A 17,168-nucleotide genomic window follows, 5' to 3' on the forward strand; every position below is an offset into this window, starting at 1 on the left:
CATTTCATCTTATCTTTACCGTTGTTCATCCCATTTTATCTTTACCCTCGCTCCCCATTCTTTCTGTACAGTACTTCTGTCTATCCTCTCTTTACCTCTTTCTCAAAATCATCTCCTCAGCCTCCTTCACACAATCTCCAAGCTCAACCAAAGAGACTGGCTTGCTGCTTCACACAGTTCCCCCAGCTTTTCACAGTGGTTTGGACAGAAGGAGAGGCAACATTTGAGAAGATAATGGCAGTAAATTTTCAGTACTGATGAAAAGGAGATGAATCTGTAGATTCAAGAAACATAATGGATGCATTCCTCCTCTGGTTAGAAAGTGGAAGAACAAGAAAGACTTTTGTTCCATTAGTAACAACAATAAAAGCCTGAATAGAATAAAAACAGCATTAAAAAAAAAATGGACCTAGGAAAGATCAGCGGGTGTAAGAAAACCTTGATGACCTGTATTACAGACAGCAATGAGACCTTCACAGGTGAGTGGTTAGCTGTAATAGTTTCCATACCTGGAGGCAGGTACCTAGTCTAGATACGGGTGGGTTCTTCACTGATCAAGGGAAATTAGCTGGACTTTGGATGATATTCAGCTCAAAAGATTTTCTAACTTCTTCTCTGACCTAAGAATTATCTAGAAGTGTGTGTCTTAATTTCCAGATTTGGAGATTTTCTAGGTATCTTTTTGTTATTGCTTTCTAATTTAATTCCACTGTAGTCAGAGAACATACTCTGATTTTAACACTTTCAAATTTATTGAAACACATGTTATGTCCCAGCATACGACTAACTTGGTGAATGTTCTGCATATGTAAATTAGGTTTAGTCGGTTATTCCCACTCCCATTGCCAAAGAGTCAATTCTGACTCATAGTGACCCTATAGGACAGAGTAGAACTGCTCATAGGGTTTCCAAGGAGCGGCTGGTGGATTCGCACTGCCAACTTTTTGGTTAGCAGCCAAGCTCTTAACCACTACACCACCAAGGCTCCCGAAGTTGGCTATAGTGCTGTCCAAATCTTCTATATCCTCACTGATTTTTTTTTTGGTCTACTTCTCTCAATTACTGGGAATGAAATGTATGAATTTAATTGTGCATTTTTTCTATTTTCCTTTTAGTTCTATCAACATATGGGAAATGCAACTAAACCAATGCTTACAGGAAAATTTATAAATTTAAATGCTATTATTAGAAAATAAAAAAAGTTTAAAACCAATGATCCAAGATTCCATCTTAAGGGTCTAGTAAACTAAGGCCAAATTATACCCAAAATATAAATAAGGAAGATAAGAGTGGAAATAAATAAATAGAAATTGGACATACAGTAGAGAAAAATCTATAAAGCTAAAAGTTTGTTCTTTAAAATGAGTAATAAAATTTGTGAATCAAAGTATAATATTGAACACAATTGCCTATAATTCAAGGAGTAGTAAATCAGTGGTAAAGTGTCCTAAGGTCCTTGTATTGTTCAGGAGTGGGTAGAATAAGATAGTGCCTAATTTTAGACTTGTTAGTTACATATGCATTGTGGAACCACAATGGTGATCCCTAAAAAGAAAAGACATTGAGTACTATATGAATTCCAAAGAGTACAAGGAACAAGAAATACAAATAGGAACAGGAAAAACAAACAAATGAAAATCCCATCAGTTAAAAAAGGCCAAGAAAGAAAAACAAAGAAGCACAGAAAATACAAAGGATAGTATTGTAGAAATAAGTCCAAATATAACAATAATCACAGAGGTAAATGGATTAAACTCACTTTATAGTTAAAGTACAGGAGTTTTCAAAACGAATTTTAAAAACTCCCCACATCCAGCTGTTTCAGAGGCATATTAAAAATACAAGGACACAGAAAGATTGAAAAGAAAAAGACAGATCAAAATAAAGCTATTTTAATTATATTTATATCAGATAAAGTATTCTTTTATTTGATATGAATATTAAAAAAGACATTAAAAGGATAGATACATACATAACGACAAAATACTTAATTCACCAAGAAAGTATACCAATTCAAAACTTGTAAGCATCTTATAACAAAGTCTTAAAATGCGTAAAGCAAAAGTTAACAGAAAAAAAACAAAAAATCAAGAATTGTCAAATCCATCATCATTGTGGAAGATTCTAACAAAAATTTCCCTATCATTGATATATCAAGCAAAAAATAAATAAGAATGAGAAGGTTTGAACAATATAGTTGACAAGCCTCAATTATAGAATTATCATTTATAGAATATTTTGTACAAGAATTGGAGACTATAAATTCTTTTCAAACTCCTGTGGAACATTTGTGAAAACTGACCATATATTATGTCATGAAGCAAGTATTAAGAAATATCAAAGACTGAAATTATATAGATTACATTCTGTGATTATATCGCATAAGTTAGAGCTCAACAATAAAAAGGTACTAAATTATTAATATATTCATAAATTAAGATGCCCACTTTTATGTAAGCCATTAGTAAGATAAAATTAATAACGAAAAATAATCAAATAATCCAAGAAGCTGGACTATATGAAGAAGAATGGGGCATCAGGATTGGAGGAAGACTCATTAACAACCTCCATTATGCAGATGACAGAACTTTGCTTGCTCAAAGTGAAGAGGACTTGAAGCACTTACTGGTGGAGATCAAAGATCGTAGCCTTCAGTGTGGATTACACCTCAACATAAAGAAAACAAAAATCCTCACAACTGGACCAATAAGCAACATCGCGATGAACAGAGAAAAGATTGAAGTTGTCAAGGATTTCATTTTACTTGGTTCCACAATCAACACCCATGGAAGCAGCAGTCAAGAAATAAAAAGATGCATTGCATCGGGCAAATCTGCTGCAAAAGACCTTTTGCAAGTGTTGAAAAGCAAAGATACCACCTTGAAGACGAAGACAAACCTGACCCAAGCCATGGTGTTTTCAATTGTCTCATATGCATTCGGAAGCTGGACAATTAATAAGGAAGACTGAAGAAGAACTGACGTATTTGAATTGCAGTGTTGTCAAAGAATACTAAATACACCATGGACTGCCAAAAGAGTGAACAAATCTGTCTGGGGAGAAGTACGACCAGAATGCTCCTTAGAAGCAAAGATGGTGAGACTATGTCTTACATGCTTTGGACATGTTATCAGGAGGGACCAGTTCCTGGAGAAGGACATCATGCTTGGTAAAGTAGAGATTTAGTGAAAAAAGGGAGACCTTCAATGAGGTGGATTGACACAGTGATTGCAACAATGGGCTGAAGCATAGCGACAATTGCGAGGAAATCCGGCACTGTTTCATTCTGTTGTACATAGGGTCACTCACTACGAGTTGAAACAGACTTGATGGCACCTAACAACAACAACAACAAAGATAAAATTATAATGGTAATTAGAAAACTGATTAAACCGAATGATAATGATGAAAATATCATATACAAAAGTTTGCAGCATCAAGTTAAAATAGAACTTGGAGAAAAATTTATAGCCTTAGTTTCATATATTAGAAAATAAGAAGGACTAAAAATTAACGAGCTACCCATCCAGCTCAATAAAGCAGAAAAAAAATGTTGTTGTTAGGTGCTGTTGAGTTGATTTTTGACTCATAGCGACCCAATGAGACAAAGTAGAACTGCCTCACAGGTTTTTCTAGGCTGTAATCTTTATGGGAGAAGATCACCAAGACTTTTCTTCTGCAGAGCTGCTGGGTGAGTTCGAACCATTAACCTTTTGGTTAGCAGTTGAGCACTTAACCATTGCACCACCAGGGCTTCTTTTAGGGAGAAAATACCTCAGCAAAACAAACCCAAATAAAGTAGAAGGAGGGAAATAACAAAGGGTAGAAATTAACGAAAGAGAAAACACACAGTAGAGTAGACCAACAAAGACAACAATTAGGCTTTTGAAAATACTTAGGAACTTGATAAATCCCTGCCGGTTGATTAAGGCATAAAAAATATCAATAATGAAAACAGACGACATAACTCTAGATGTTGCAGGTATCAATAAGGTAATAAGAGGGGATTGTGAACAAATTTGTACCTATATATTTGAAATCTTATACTGTACAAATTTCTAAAAAATAAAATTTACTAATATTAACTCAAGAAGATATGGAAAACACAAATAGTCCTACAACCATTAAATACATTGAACGAGTAGTGTGTCAGTCTAGTCAGGAGATGAAAACCATACCAGCTATTTAAGCAGAAACAATTTAACAGAAGTAATTGTTGACTAGGAATAAAGAATTAGACCTCAACATAAAGAAACAAAAATTCTCACAAATGGACCAATAAACAACATCATGATAAACAGAGAAAAGATTGAAGTTGTTAAAGATTTCATTTTACTTGGATCCATAATCAACACCCCCTGAAGCAGCAGTCAAGAAATCGCACAACACATTGCATTGGGCAAATCTGCTGCAAAAGACCTCTTTAAAGTGTTCAAAAGCGAAGATATTACTTTGAGGACTAAGGTGTGCCTGACCCAAGCCATGGTATTTTCAATCGCATCATATGCATGTGAAAGCTGGACTATGAATAAGGAAGTCTGAAGAAGAATTGATGTCTTTGAATTATGGTGTTGGCAAAGGATACTGAATATACTGTGGACTGCTGGAAGAACGAACGAACCTGTTTCAGAAGAAGTGCAGCCAGAATGCTCCTTAGAAGGGAGGATGACGAGACTATGTCTCACATACTTTGGACACGTTATCAGGAGCCGTCAGGCCCTGGAGAAGGACATCATGCTTGGTAAATAGGGGGGGGTCAACGAAAAAGAGGAAGACCCTGAGTGAGATGGATTGACAGAGTGGCTGCAACAATGTGCTCAAACATACCAACAATTATGAGGATATTGGGGATTGGGCAGCGTTTTGTTCTGTTGTACATGAGGTCGCTGGGAGTCAGAACTGACTTGACAATACCTAACAACAACAACAGGAATAAAGGTGTTAGCTAGGTAACCAAAAGGGTAAAAAGATAATTGTAAGTTACGGAGTTAGCAACTTCAGGATGTAGCCACTATTCCTAGGGCTGGGGAAACAAAGGAATAATATTGGAATTACTAAAACTTAGTGACTTTGAGGGGAGCCCCCATAAAAGTGAAACTGTGACCTCTAAGGAGGGGGTACTGGCAGGCTCCTCAGCTTGGAGGAGGGGCCCCATAGGGTTGGAACCCAGACTTCTGAGAAGAGAGCACAGTGCTGGTGTTTCTAGGGTATGAGTGTGAACATGGTGAGCCTGGTTCTGCAAATGTTGGAAAGACTGAAACTGGATTCAGCTGCTGGTTCAGGAATGAACTGCTACTGCCAAGATGAAGAATCTAGGCGACGTTCAGAGGAGTGGCAAGTGGACAGGAAGCCAGGACAATTCAAGAGGAAGGAGATGGAATGTAGCCAATCCTTTCTTCCTCCTCCAGCCTACTATTGTTCCCCTAGCTCCCCCTACTGGCAGAGCCTAGGATGTCATCAGCTGACAAAGCTGAAGTGTCTTGTGGAGTTCCAGCTCCAGTATCACAAAGCAGAGTATAGAAGGGTGGGTTTAGGGCTGAGAGACAACTGTAATAAGTGTGGTAAGTGGCATAGTCCACCCCTTTGGCTTCTCAGAATCCATATTCACTATGATACACACATTTGACTTTCATACAACAAGAAAATAAGTCTACGTTTCCACTAAATAGGGTGCAACTATCTTTCATGCAAATAAAGACATTCTCACTCTTGCTTTTTGCATCCATCTCTGGGCAATATTAATAACTCCTCAAATTTATTCACAGTCCTATCTGAATATTGTTACCTAAATACTAAATTCAAAAGTTAACCTTCAACAAAACTTATATAAACCAGTATGGAGAAGGAAAAAATAATATATATGAGCATACATATAGCAAGCAAGGAAGAAAATATTCACAGGCTTTGTTTCTGTAAGAGATCAGGAGGCCATAGTTGACATTTATAATTCCTTCTCCCACTCCTCATTCTACATATCCTTTGCTCTTAGCTGGTTGGGGTTCTTTACCTGATGTTGTTGTTAGAGGCTGTTGAGTTGGTTCCGACTCATAGCAACCCCACGTATGGAAGAACGAAACCCTGCCCAACACTGTGCCATTGTTGCAGCCACTGTATCAATCCGTCTTGTTGAGGGTCTTCCTCTTTTTCACTGACCCTCTACTTTACCAGCCATGATGCCCTTCTCCAGGGGCTAATCTCACCTGATAACATGTCCTAAGTCCGTGAGATGAAGTCTCACCATCCTCCCTTCTGAGCATTCTGGTTGTGCTTCTTCCAAGACAACTTGTTCATTTTTCTGGCAGTTCTTGGATGCTATATTCAATATTCTTCGCCAACACCATAATTCAAAGGTGTCAGTTCTTCCTTTGTCTTCCTTATTTCTTTACCTGATGGGGTGACGTAAATCTTCATTCCTGAAATGTCTGAAATCTTAGTGGTCCTGGCCTTTTTGGATTGCTGTAGTTTTCTATCGGTTTTTACTGTTGAGCATGGAAATATTAAGAGAAATCCATAAGCAGTCTCTGGGTTTCAAATATAGTTCTCCACTGCAACCTGATTTTCCCTTGACAATCACGCTCCATCACCCCAGGCAGTAGAGTAACCCCTTTTGTTTCCTCTTACTTTAGTGGCATTTACACCTAAATGGCCAGGTGGCAATCCCAACTTCCAAGTCAACGGAACCATAGTTGGGATTGCCACCTGGCCATTTAGGTGTAAATTCTAAGTCAATGGAACAGAAGCAGTCCTCTCTTGGGAACCAAGACTTCTCTTTAACCTGCAGAGCTCGGAGTTACAGGGATGGGAAGTAAAAATTCTGAAAGCCAGTTATTAGGTATAATGGTGAGAAGACCTGCTTCCACTTGCACCCCTTAACCCCTGGCTCCATGTATTTGGGTGATGGGAGAAATACACCATACATTGGGTTCTGATGCAAAGCATAGACTGCATCCTGTAAGACAGAACCATATCTTTTCTAGTTGTCTTTTCTGTCTGGAAGCTTAGAAGATTTTCTCTTTATTCTTAGAGTTTGTGTATTTAGCCAGGTTATGCTCTGCTATGTGGCTCTTCTCATCAATCCAGATGGAACTCAGTGAACCTTTTAGTCAATTGACACATGCATTTTTCCCACTCAGGAAAATTTCCTTCTAGTATTTAATTATGATCTCTTCTCCATCTGTTCCTGTTTTGCCTCCTTCTGGAACAGCTATTATTTTTCCATTAGGTCTTCTGGATCTGTTCAGTCTCAGTCTCTTTTCCCTCATGAATTACACCGGGGTATTTTTTTTTTTTTGTAATCTTTCTCCTCCATGCTTTTGAGATATTTCCTGTATGTCATCTTCGGGGTCACTAATTGGATCTCAACAGTAATCTTTAATTTAATTGCTGAATTTTATTTGAAAATCATGTTTTGCACCCTGAGAAGTTATGCGTGTGTGTAGTGCATATGGATTTTGTATCTCATTTTTTTTTTTTTTACTCAGCAGTTCTATTTCACTAGGTATATTGGTTTTCCATTTTTGTTGTTGTAACAAATTACTGCAAACTTAGTGGCTTAAAACAGCACAGATTTATTCTCTTTGAGTTCTGGTGAAGCAGATTTGAGAGGCTAAGACAGGGGGTGAGACCCGAGGCTTGAGACAGAAGGAAAGAATGACTAGAGGGAGAGAGCTAACAGAATGGCCAAGACTTTGTGTTGTTCAAGGCCTTGAGCGAAGGGTGAGGAGGAATAGGAGGTGTCGATTAAGGAGTTTTGCTTTTTGAAGACAAGACTAGCAGCGCATCGCTATAAAAGCAGAATCTTAAGGAGACAAGCCAGCAGAGAAGGGTCGGCCATATTTTGGGTGTGGCTCTGGGCTTCCCTTGTTAGAGCACTCCTTCTTCATGAACTCGTTGTCATTGACTGACTTGAGCAGGATATTTTTGGTTTTCTAGGATCATTAGGTTCCTGGGTGACACAAACAGTTTACACTCAATTACTAAGCTAAAGGTTGGCAGTTTGAACCCACCCAGCAGCACTGCAGAAAAAAGGCCTGGTGATATACTTGCATAAAGGTTACAACCAAGAAAATCCTATGAAACAGTTCTACTCTGTCATGCATTCACACGTGGGGTCTTGGGTCGCCATGAGTCAGAATCGACTCGGTGGCAACGGGTTTTCTTTGTTTGGTTTAGAATCATTACAACAGACCCACCTTCCAGCCCAGAGAGGAGGATTGTAACAGTTGACAACATGCACTCCGGCGAAGATCCAGTTATTCCAGCAGCAGGAACCAAACCTATGAAAGGCAAAGAGGCTCTGCCCTCAGATTGACCCTTATACAGATGCGATGAGGCCATGGCCTAAAAGGACTCACCTGAGATGCCCACCTGGAGCTGTTCAAGGTGCTGAACCATAGCCACTGGTCTCTATTGCAACGCTCTTCCACTTTCCACTGGGGCAGTGGTGACTCCTGTTCAACTCCTTCTAGGAATTGGGGACCAGCTGAGCAAAGACATGAGAGAGAGAGAGAAGGGAGAAAAACAGACTGAGGCCTTTGGAGTACTCTACTGCTGAGACATTTCCAGGGAGAAGAAAGTGAGACTACTTCTTTGGTAATCATTTACAAAGTTTCACAGTCACCAAAACTTCTGGGAAGTTGGGAAGCACATGAGCCCACCCCACCTCCTTCTGATGGTAAGTTTACAGAAGAAGATGAAGACAAGAGACTGGATTTCTGGAGTTCAGTGCCCGTGTTAGATCCCCTTATCACTTGCCAGTGAATTGTACATGGTACATGTCCAATAACTGCTTGTTGAATTGATCAGACATTGGGTATAAGACAAAGAGTCTGGATTATGAACTAAGAATCCTTGCCTCTAGGGAGAGAAGTGGGGATAATATTTGAGGTCCAACTATGTATCAGATGTTTGTTATTAGATTCTTTAATCCAGTCCTCATGGGAGAGTTTTCACAAATTTCCCAATCAAGATTCAGGCTCATAGAGGTGAGCCTCACATGGCTCCTGTGTGGTGAGTCTAGGGCTCAAACCTAGGCCTCGATGACCCCAAAGGTCATGTGTTCCCACTATCATAGGCTACGTACTTCTTAGTCAAGGAGAGAGACATACATCCCATAAACGGAAAACGGGCTCGCAGTCCAGAAAAGCATCTTGGTTCATGCCTGGAGGTCATGTTAAAAGGTCAGAAAGTTGATTTTGTGACAGAAACTATTGCTGATCAAGACTTGGAGCTACTTTCACTTAAAGCACAATATACATACATATATGTATATATATAAAGAAAAAAGATTTGGGGCCAGGAGGTCCAGGGTTGGCCGATGGCTAGAGGCTGAGCTCCAGCCTTAGAGGACTCAGTCTCAATGCTTCCATCATGTTCCAGTTTGGACAGCATAAGTAACGAGTAACTTCCAACATCAGAAAAAGTTGTTAGGGATGCTAATAAAGACACACCAGAAGTCCATCTGCCCAAGGTGCCAAAAGGAAAGAAGGTTAAGGGAAAGAAGGTGGCCCTGGCCCCTGCTGTTGTCAAGAAGCAGGTGGTAAATCCCCTGTTTGAGAAAAGGCCCAAGAGTTTTGGCATCAGACAGGATATCCAACCCAAAAGGGATCTCCCCCGCTTTGTCAAATGGCCCTGCTACATCTGGCTGCAGCGGCAGAGGGCTATCCTCTATAAGCGGCTGAAAATGTCCCCGTCATTAACCAGTTCACCCAGGCCTTGGACCACCAGACAGCTACTCAACTGCTGAAGCTGGCCCACAAGTACAGACCAGAGACAAAGCAGGAGAAGCAGAGGCTGTTGGCCCAGGCTGAGAAGAAGGCTGCTGGCAAAGGGGACATCCCCACCAAGAGACACCCTGTGCTTTGAGCGGGGTCAACACTGTTACCTCCTTGGTAGAAAACAAGAAGGCCCAGCTGGTGGTAATGTCACATGACGTGGACCCCATCCAGCTGGTTGTCCTCCTGCCGGCCTTGTGTCATAAGATGGGATTCCCTACTGCATCATCAAGGGGAAGGCCAGGCTGAGACAGCTCATCCACAGGAAGACCTGTACCACAATTGCCTTCCCACAGGTGAACTCAAAAGACAAAGGAGCTCTGGCTAAGCTGGTGGAAGTCATCAGGACAAACTACAACTACATATACAACTAGATCCGCTGTCACTGGGGAGACAACATCCTGGGTCCCAAGTCTGTGGCTCGCATTGCCGAGCTGGAAAAGGCAAAGGCCAAAGAACTCGCCACCAACTGGGCTAAGTGTACACAGCTGATTTTTCTGTACATAAAAATAAAACTTATCCTTCAAAAAAAAAAAAAAAAGAAAAGAAAAAAGGCACACCAGATCTAACAGGGAACAAGGTATAGCTCAGGTAATGTGGTAGAAGGATTGATCTTAGCTATGTGCAAGTGGTTGTCTTCAGCTCCCGGGCCGAATCAGCTTGGCAGCTACCGAGGCTTCGATCAGCTCCAGAGGTTCAGGTGTCAGGCCCTGCTCCCAGGCTTTTTCCTGCCTGCTTGGGGCTTTACCTGATCTACTTGGCCTACATGAGCGCTGCCCTTCACCCACTGTTCAGCATAGTCCATGTTGCTCTCCTGAGCTGTCTTCAAAGGGTACACCTAGAGGACGTTAGGATGTCTCCTCAAGGATTTGGTGACACGCTTTGAGGTACTACTGAGTCAGTGCCCTGCTCTGGATTGAATGGCGTCCCTCCCTTCCAAAAGGTATGTTGAAGTTCTAACCCTTCGTACTTGTGAACGTGACTTTGTTTGCAAATAGGGTTTTGAGGTCATACTGGAGTAGGGTAGGCCCTAATCTGATCTGATCCCATGTGATAGCCACCTGACAACTAAGTTATGCTTGGTTGCAAATCCAAGCACACCTGAGGCTACCAGAAAGTGGGAGAGACGAGAAAGGATCTTCTCTTAGAGCTTTCAGAGACAGCATGGTCCTGTCCACATGCTGAATTTGAACAACTAGACTTCAGGACTATGATATAATAAATTTTTGTTCTTATAAGCCACTCAGGGTATTTTGTTATGGTGCCCACATGAAACTAACACAGCCCTTTGCTGTGATCTTCCCTCCTACCCATATTGGTGTCCCCCAGGTTTCCATGCTGATTAGACCAGGAATAGGGATTTAAGCTGGATCAATAAGATTCTCTCTTCCGGAGGTTTAGGCCTGAGGGAGAGATTTTCGTTAGTTAGTTTTGGCTGCTGGACCTGGAAAGTCAGGCAGACTTGGGACTGAGGGTGCTATTTGGGCCAGGCATGATAGACCTTGTGCAAATGGAGAAGAAAAAAAAACTAGACTCACGAGGGAGTGGAATGAATTGTAGAAGGGGAAGTAGAAGCAAGGTAGAGAGAGGTACTGCCTTGGCGATAATGGCCTACAGGGAACACTGATGATGAGGGTGCTTGTGCCGGCCCCACTACTGCCTCAAGGGTCCTGGACCCGCACAGCATAGAGCCCAGAAGGATGGAGGAGCTCACACCTGGAAAGACACCACTGCAGGAAGCCTGGCCTGGTGCTTCCAGCTCCCTCCCTAGCATATACTACAAGGGGAATGGATGAAAAGAGACATGTGGGTCTTATTAAAAACAAACAAACAAAAAGAAACCAAACCCATTGTCAGTGGAGTGATTCCAATTCATGTCAACCCCATGTGTTACAAAATAGAACTACTTCATAGGGTTTTCTTGGCTGTAATTTTTACAGAAGCAGATTGCCAGGCCTTTCTTCTGTGGTGCCAGTGGGTGGGTTCAAACTGCCAACTTTTAGGTTAGTAGTTGAGTGCATTTGCACCTCCAGGGACCTGTGGATCTCATTCCAAAAACCCAAGCCTGCTGCTGTTGAATGGATTCTGACTCATAGCGACCCTGTAGGACAGAGTAGAACTGCCCCATAGGGTTTTCAAGGCTGTAATCTTTATGGCAGCAGACACCCCCATCTTTCCCCTGCAGACTGAGTGGTGGGTTCCAACCGCCGACCTTTCAGTTAGAGCCGAGCGTGTTAACCACTGCACCATCAGGGCTCCAGTGGATCTCATTAGGGGTGTCGCTTTTTAATAACTGTTTGCTACTTATGAGCATATGAATTTGAAAGGAGTATTCGTCAGATATTAGATCCCTGAAGCATCTTGAAGGTGCAATTTCTCAAAGTTACATACCACAGACCACTTAATGGGCATTTGGCACACTCACAGACCACTGCATTCTAGCAAAAGAGTAAAGTGTTTCACCAATGATTTTAAGATAAAACACAGTTTTAAAACATTAATAATTGTTTCCTATCAGATTTACCAATTTTTCCTTTGTTTTGCTCTGGTTTTTTGTAATTAGGGCAGGCGTGGAGCAATCGGTGTGTTCCACTCCCAGCTACATAGTGATTGGTTTAGGAGTGGACATGTGATCTCAGCCGGCCCAATCAGTGTGAATCTCAGGACTTTCTCTGAAATTTCTGGGGGGCTGAGGCTCTCTCTCGGTCTGAACGGTGTGGGTTGAACCTGAAAGCCTAGAACAGCTGTAGCCGTTTTCCTACCACAAGGGACGCTGGTTTGAAAAGAAGCCAACACGAGGAGGAGAACGGAGCCAACACAACTGCAGAGAAATATAGCCAGAGCCCTGATGACATCGCAAACGATTTAATTAGTTCCATTCATTGTTTAATCCACTTGGAACTGGATTTCAGTCATCCCTGACTGCAAGCATATTGACCTGTACACAACCTATTTTGTCTCACAGTATGCTAAAGAAAGATGTGCACTTAACCAAGATTCACTCTCTCTCTATATAATGGTTCTGTTTTGTTTTTTTACTAAGTCCTTCAACACTGAATCAAGGTCCGCATGCATTTTGTTGACCATTAACTCTTTTCTGTGAATAAAGCAGCGTGTGGAGCAACCTCTTACTCACAGAGCAAAGCTCTTCCTTACGGCAACCGGGGCTGCTTCAGACCTGGCACCGATCCCAAAGGGCCGTTTCCACCCCATGACTCACCAAGTAAACAATCTAGAAGTGAAAAGCCTCTTATCACACTTTGGCACAAAAAACAAAATGACAAGCCAGGCAGCATTTTTCTTTCAGGTTTGAACCCCACATGTGCCAAGAAAAAAAAAAAGCTGCTTTATAACCTGGACGTTGGAGGACCTGGCTTGCTCAAAAGCAAAGTACCTGCTAGCATGTGTAGACACTAACAACTGCTCTTTTAATTTTGTGTGCTTTTGATATTGCACGATGTCCAACAATGTTATCTGATAAAGGGGTTTTGTCAATAGTCTTTTCTGGCTCTTTCTCCAGGTATGGTCCTTATCTTTGCAGCTGGCTTACGAGCTTTTGGGCAATTGTATGACTTTTACCTGCATTTGCTAAGAGTCGAGCAACTTAAAATGATGCTTCCGTAGCTTTTGTTTTCTTTGTACCTTTAGTAGCTAGAACAATCAGTCCTACATTAGAAAGCATTATTTGTGATTGTTCTGGAAAAACTGGTTTGGTTGCTTTTTTGGACCAATATAGAAAACATTTTTACAGCTTTGTCAGTTTTTTGTTATAATGGCAACATACTGGGGACTAGGGGCAAGTGGATTGCTGGTCCAATAAGTTAAATTGTCAAATATTCCTCCATGAATTTATACTCACCATTTTCATTCATGGCTACATATGTGAAATCATTACCCAAGAGTTCATTTGCCTGAGAATTTGCAATTTCTTATTCCATAGTCACACTGGAGAACTATTTGTGATGTTTACAGCATTCTTCTGAATACTTATGTTGCCATTTTCCTCATGACATTGCATCTTCTGAGCCATTGATCCTTTTTGTGTGTGTGTGTGAATTAGAGGTCTAATACAGCATAATAATAACCACAAAAATTCAAAAATACCAAACATAAACAACAAGTAAGAGACTCTATGTCAGTCTGATTTTTATTCCTTTATAGGTGAGACATGCTTTGAAGGTTTTTGTCTTTATTCCTGATGTTCTGAAGTGTCACTGTCATTTGTTTGGGGGTGTGTGAGTGTGTGTGTGTTGTGTGGTGGGAGCAGGTGGGGAGAATCAGGCAAGTAAATAGACTTTGGAGACTCGAATGCTTTGGGAAAAAAACCAGGATTGTGAGACCATTAGTGCCTCAAAGCGTTCTGCCTTTTCGTTGGCTAGGAGGCGGCTGGTGGGTAAGGTGTGTAAGCAACTGTCTAGGGAACGTCACGCTCTGCGCCTGTGCTGACTCACGTCTGTACTGAGCCGCGAAACGGATGCAACCTTCTGCCAGGTTGTGACCCTCTGTCCTAGTGGAGATAAGATAGAAAAATAACCTACAAATAATGACAAATGTGGCTGCTTTCCCATGAGCACAACTCTCTCCTTATCTTTGGCTTATCTATTGGCTCGGACCTTCACAAAGATGTTGGCTGAGGATGATGCGATAGCCGTCAGGGCTGCCTGCAAACATCTCCTTTCTCCCTCTTTGGGCCCACAGTAGAGTTACGCTTTCCCAACTTTTGAGATTAGGTGTGAACGTGTGAATTTTTTTTTTTTTTTGACCAATGAAATGTGAGCAAAAGTGGTCCATCACTTCCTGTGCCATGTGGCTGCCACTTGGCTGAGTGATATTCCAGATGGAGGCTGGTTAGCTGCATCCCTGGGTAGTGAGGACTCATGGATAAAGCCCCCTCCCACCCAAGATGGACATTCAGCATAAGCAAGGAAAAACATTTGTTGATTTAAGCCACTGAGGTTTTGAGGGTTGTTTGTTGATGCAGTATAATCTCCAGTTGCTGTGGGTTGACTTGGACTCATGGCGACCCCATGTGTGTTAGAGTAGAACTGTGCTCCACAGGGTTTTCAATGGCTGATTTTTTGTAAGTAGGTCGCCAGGCCTTTCTTCTGAGGTACCTCTGGGTGGATTTGAGCCCCTAGTGCATTGGCTGTTTACACCACCCAGGGACGCCTCCTGCAGCGTAACTTACCCATTTCTGGGCAAACCAGGTGGGCATGCAAATAAAAACACTGACGCCTTTGCTAGATCCCCTTCCTGAATAAAAACTGATTTTCACTCTGGGCAGTGTTGTCTGCTCCCCTGTTCCCCCACTCCTCAAAGCTCTCTTTTACAGAGGACACATGTATTTTCAAGCTTTCACGATTGTAGTTGCCATTCTTTCATTTTTCTGTTTGCCAAATATCAAGCCAAAATTCAGGAATATCATCAGCAGATCACTTTATTGGTATGGATTTTAAACAAACAAAAATAATCCTAACAGTAATTAAAAAAAACAAAAAACTAAGGACAGTATTGAGCATAAGGCCAATGCATAAAACCTTAAATAAGGTTTGTAATTAAGATAAAAACATCTATTCCATTTTCAAAGAAATCCAGAGCGCGGCGCTGCTGCGCAGTCGGCCGAGTGCGCGCGGTATCCGAGCCTGAATCCACGCAACCGTGGCGCGTGGCGCGGGCCTCGCTGGACCCTGGCGGCGGCGCTCCATCCATCCTGTCCCCGCACCGGTGTGCGCTCCAGTGACCCGCTTCGCCGCTCCGGCACCCCCTGCGGGGCCCCGACTCGCTTGCGACCCCCACCGGCGGCAGCCGGAGCCACAGAGGCACCAGCGCCCGCCTCTGTGACGAAGCTCCAGCCGAGCCCAGGGGTCCGGTGCGTCAGAAGCGGCAGGAGAACGGTCGTTGGCATCCTGGCCAGCGATTGTCCGCGGGAGGGAGGATGGAGCAGCAGGAAGAGGCTGGCGGTGCTGCAGTGAGCTGGCGTCAGAGGAAATTTAGGCAGGCGCCTGGGCAGATTTGAGCAGAGCCGAGGCGGAAAGCCCAGAGCCTATGTTTATCCTCTTACAGTCCCTGAAATACTAGAAGCTTGGGAAGATTCTGTGCATATGGGAGGGAGGAGAGAATGGTTCAAGGTAGAGGATGCAGTCAAAGTTCTCCAGTGTCATAAATCTGCGTGTGCGGTGTATGTGGAAAACGAAAGCTGGGTTGTTCCCCAACCAGTGCAAACTCCTTGGCCCCTGGCCTTCCAGATAACGCGTTTACCTGTAGCTGCACAGACCTGTCTGGGTTGCCATCTAGCGTAAGGGAAAGAGAACGCGAGGACCTCTAATTTCGTGTCCAGTCTCATCAGGACCAAGCCAGTGGAGTCGCCTGCGACTCATGGCAGCCCTATGTGTGTCAGTGTAGAACTGTGCTCCACAGGGTTCTCCAGGCTGTGATCTTTCGGAAACGAATCGCCAGGCCTTTCTTCCAAGGAGTCTCAGGGGGGCTCAACTGCCAGCCTTTCACTTTATTTTCCTTGGCAGGCATCCAAATGAAGCTTATGAACTGTTTGCATTTGTCACGTAGGGCTTCAGACAATATGCGCGTTTTTCAGATACTTTGAAATCATCTTTTAAAAAATAGTGTAAAATAGTTTAACAAAACCATGCAGTTTTTTTTTTTGTTTAGGTGCTTTAACCGCGGGCCTTCCCCTTGTGTTCTTCGGTTGTCTTCCCCTCCCCCCCCCCCCCACAGTATTCAGTTTTTTTTTCCTATTGGCGTCAGTCTGTCCTTTTTTTTGTAGTGGTGACTTCTAAATGTCAGACCAACTTGTGGGTATATTGCCTCCTCACCCCAACTTGTTATTCGCTCAAGCATGACAAAGATTGTGAGGATGGTGCAGGACTGGGCAGTGTTTCGTTCTGTTGTACACAGGGTCGCTGTGAGTCAGAATGGACTCGACGGCACCTAACAACAACAACAGCAACGACAACTTGTTTTCTCTTTCATGGCGTTAACATATTCAACAAATCCTTCAGTGGTGGGAATTGTTGAAAATGACCCTTCTTGGCCCTGAAGAAATTTTACATGCATCCCAAAACTTGTTTTATAGGGTCACGATTTTAACTTATAAATTACAGATTTGAGGTAATTTTGTATCATCCAATGATTACTTTGACAAATGATTTAATTTGTTCCTTTCAGGAATTTGTCCATTCATTTGCCTCAATTTTCACAGTTGGTGTCTTGTCACTGGCTATCCTCTACGGCTATTTCTCCTACATGCAACTCAAGAGTAGTTTAACACAGAGTGTAACGCTACACAGTTGGCGATTTTTAGGGAGGTGTTATCGGCAACCACCACCCATATGTCAGTGTTGTACTGTGGTGGCTTGCATATTGCTATGATGTTGGAAG

The 17,168-nt window shown here is 42.4% G+C and overlaps 2 pseudogenes; both read left to right on the forward strand.

The window, feature by feature from the left end:
- Positions 1-442: 442 nt before the first annotated feature.
- Positions 443-11,119, forward strand: LOC126076492 (60S ribosomal protein L7a-like; annotated as a pseudogene).
- Positions 11,120-15,708: 4,589 nt separating this feature from the next.
- Positions 15,709-16,098, forward strand: LOC126076493 (diphosphoinositol polyphosphate phosphohydrolase NUDT4B-like; annotated as a pseudogene).
- Positions 16,099-17,168: the final 1,070 nt, after the last annotated feature.

This window comes from Elephas maximus, chromosome 4, assembly GCF_024166365.1.
Source record: "Elephas maximus indicus isolate mEleMax1 chromosome 4, mEleMax1 primary haplotype, whole genome shotgun sequence".
NCBI lineage: Eukaryota > Metazoa > Chordata > Mammalia > Proboscidea > Elephantidae > Elephas > Elephas maximus.